Here is a 2,951-nt window from a genome sequence, read left to right as displayed (position 1 = left end):
AAAGGAACAGGTAGATCTGGCAGATTCATAGACCAGCACTGGAACAGCAACTGACTGTAACTGACAGTGTTTTGGGTCACTCACTGACCCTTAGGCTATGGCATTCTGACACATATTGTGCTGCAAGCTGTGACCTTTGACCCTCTCCTAAAATAAGTGGCCACTGTTCTTTCTCATCCAGCAGTAGAACATTTGGAATCTGGTTTTCAAATGTCTCCTGGTATTTTTCTCTTATGTTCTGGAACTTCTCACAATTTAGCAGGAAGTGCATCTCTGTCTCCACCTCACCTGCCGGACAGTGAGCACATATTCTTTGCTCTTTTGGCAGCCAAGATGTTTTGTGTGTCTGTCCTTGTCAGTGGCTAGGCTGTGGTCAGTGAGCCTGTACTTGGTAAGGACGTGTCTGTGCTGACTGTCTCTGACAGTGGACAGACAGTCAGCCAGTTTGTCTTCTCTTTTTAGGGCCCCATAACATTCTCAGTTGTGTTGTCATTTGGTTTCTGTGCCCCAGTGTTCCACATATGAGTTGTTGCATTGTGTGATGATGTGGTTTATCTAGTCTGTGGCTGGTCAGCAGTGCTGGTCTGATACTCATCTATGTCAGTGGTTACGAGGCCAGTTAGTTTCACAACCAGCTGACTGAGGGGACTCTTTCTTAGCTCTTGGATTTGGACTCCTTTAAACTGCAGTGTGTGGTGGGGACTTGATTTAGGTGCATCCAGGATGTACTAAGTGATCTGTTTTGATATTCATTATCGATGGGAAACGGCCTGACTCTGCCCTGCATGCATCTGTTGGTGTTTTCCTTTGTACGGTTATCGGTTTTCACAGAATTCTGCATGCAGGGCTTCTGTTGGATGTTTGTCCCATCTAGTGTAGTCTTGCTGACTGAGTGGACCCCATACTTCACTTCCATATACTGCAATGGGCAGGAGGACACTGTCAAAGATTTTGGACCAGGTTTTAATTGGGATGTCTGTTTTATATAATGTTCTTTTTATTGCATTAGAAAGCTCTTCGGGCTTTCTCTTTAAGGGCATTCACTGCCAGACCAAAGCTTTCCGGGGCACTGACCCTCGGTCCCACTGACCCTCGGTCCCACTGACCCTCAGTCCCACTGACCCTCAGTCCCAGGTCATCATAGTTTAACGTGTGCTCTAGGGTGGTGTTGCCTAGAGTAAATAGGTGTCTACTTTGCTGACATCTTGCTTCTTCTGGAAGATCTTACTTTTTGTCTTTTTTAAGTTTACTGCCAGGGCCCAGTTCTGACAGTATTTCTCTAGCAGACCCAGATGCTGCTGTAGACCCTGTTCTGTGGGGGACAGCAGCACCAGGTCATCTGCATAGAGCAAGAATTTAACTTCTGTGTTGTTTAGGGTGAGGCCAGGAGCTGCAGATTGTTTCAGTAACACCGCTAACTCATTGATGTAGATATTGAACAGGGTTGGACTCAAACTGCAGCCCTGTCTCATTCCTCACCCTTGAGTGAAATATTCTGTTCTTTTGTCGCCAAGTTTTACTCTGCACTTGTTTTCCAAATATATAGATATGATTATGTCAAACACTTTACCCCCTGCACCACTTTGGAGGATGTGTGTGTGTGTGTGTGTGTGTGTGTGTGTGTGTGTGTGTGTGGTGTGTGTGTGTGTGTGTGTGTCTCTCTCTCTCTCTCTCTCTCTCTCTGTCTGTGTGTTTCGCTGTCTGTCTCTTTGTCTCTCTCTCTGTCTCTCTCTCTCTGTCTCTGTGTGTCTCTGTGTGTGTCTCTCTGTCTCTGTGTGTCTCTCTCTGTCTGTGGGTGTGTCTCTTTCTGTCTCTCTCTCTCTGTCTCTTTCTCAGTGATGGTGTGTATTGCCTTTAACATCCCGCAAAAAGACGCAAACCTTGACCAGAAACGTCCTTTACTGTGTGTTCTCTCCATCGGGGGTGATGATGGTGGAACTTAGAAGCGGGTCACTGATGTACCGGTTCTGACTGTTGGTGTGGGAGTGTGGTCCCGTACTGCTGCCCTTCCTCACTTCACCGACCCTGCACACGTACACACCGTCTGGGCTTCAACAATTGTGCGTTTTTTCACAGCTACAAAAATACTTTATTGCCAGAAATATTGTAAGTGAAGTCATTTTGCTTTTAAATAAGACACGTTACTCTTGGATCTTAGTCTTGTATAAAATATCCAACAGTCCATGTTAGGCTTTTAGATAAGACACGTTACTGTTTGGATCTTAGTCTTGTGTAAAATATCCACAGTCCATGTAAAATATCCACAGTCCATGTTAGGCTTTTAGATAAGACACGTTACTCTTGGATCTTAGTCTTGTGTAAAATATCCAACAGTCCATGTTAGGCTTTTAGATAAGACACGTTACTCTTGGATCTTAGTCTTGTGTAAAATATCCACAGTCCATGTTAGGCTTTTAGATAAGACACGTTACTCTTGGATCTTAGTCTTGTGTAAAATATCCAACAGTCCATGTTAGGCTTTTAGATAAGACACGTTACTCTTGGATCTTAGTCTTGTGTACAATATCCAACAGTCCATGTTAGGCTTTTAAATAAGACACGTTACTGTTGGATCTTAGTCTTGTGTACAATATCCAACAGTCCATGTTAGGCTTTTAAATAAGACACGTTACTCTTGGATCTTAGTCTTGTGTAAAATATTCAACAGTCCATGTTAGGCTTTTAAATAAGACACGTTACTCTTGGATCTTAGTCTTGTGTAAAATATTCAACAGTCCATGTTAGGCTTTTAAATAAGACACGTTACTCTTGGATCTTAGTCTTGTGTAAAATATCCAACAGTCCATGCTAGGCTTTTAATAAGACACATTACTGTTGGATCTTAGTCTTGTATAAAATATCCAACAGTCCATGTTAGGCTTTTAAATAAGACACATTACTGTTGGATCTTAGTCTTGTGTAAAATCTCCAACAGTCCATGTTAGGCTTTT

The sequence above is a fragment of the Lampris incognitus genome, chromosome 11 (assembly GCF_029633865.1).
Source record: "Lampris incognitus isolate fLamInc1 chromosome 11, fLamInc1.hap2, whole genome shotgun sequence".
Classification (NCBI taxonomy): Eukaryota; Metazoa; Chordata; class Actinopteri; order Lampriformes; family Lampridae; genus Lampris; species Lampris incognitus.
This window is presented reverse-complemented; position numbering follows the sequence as displayed.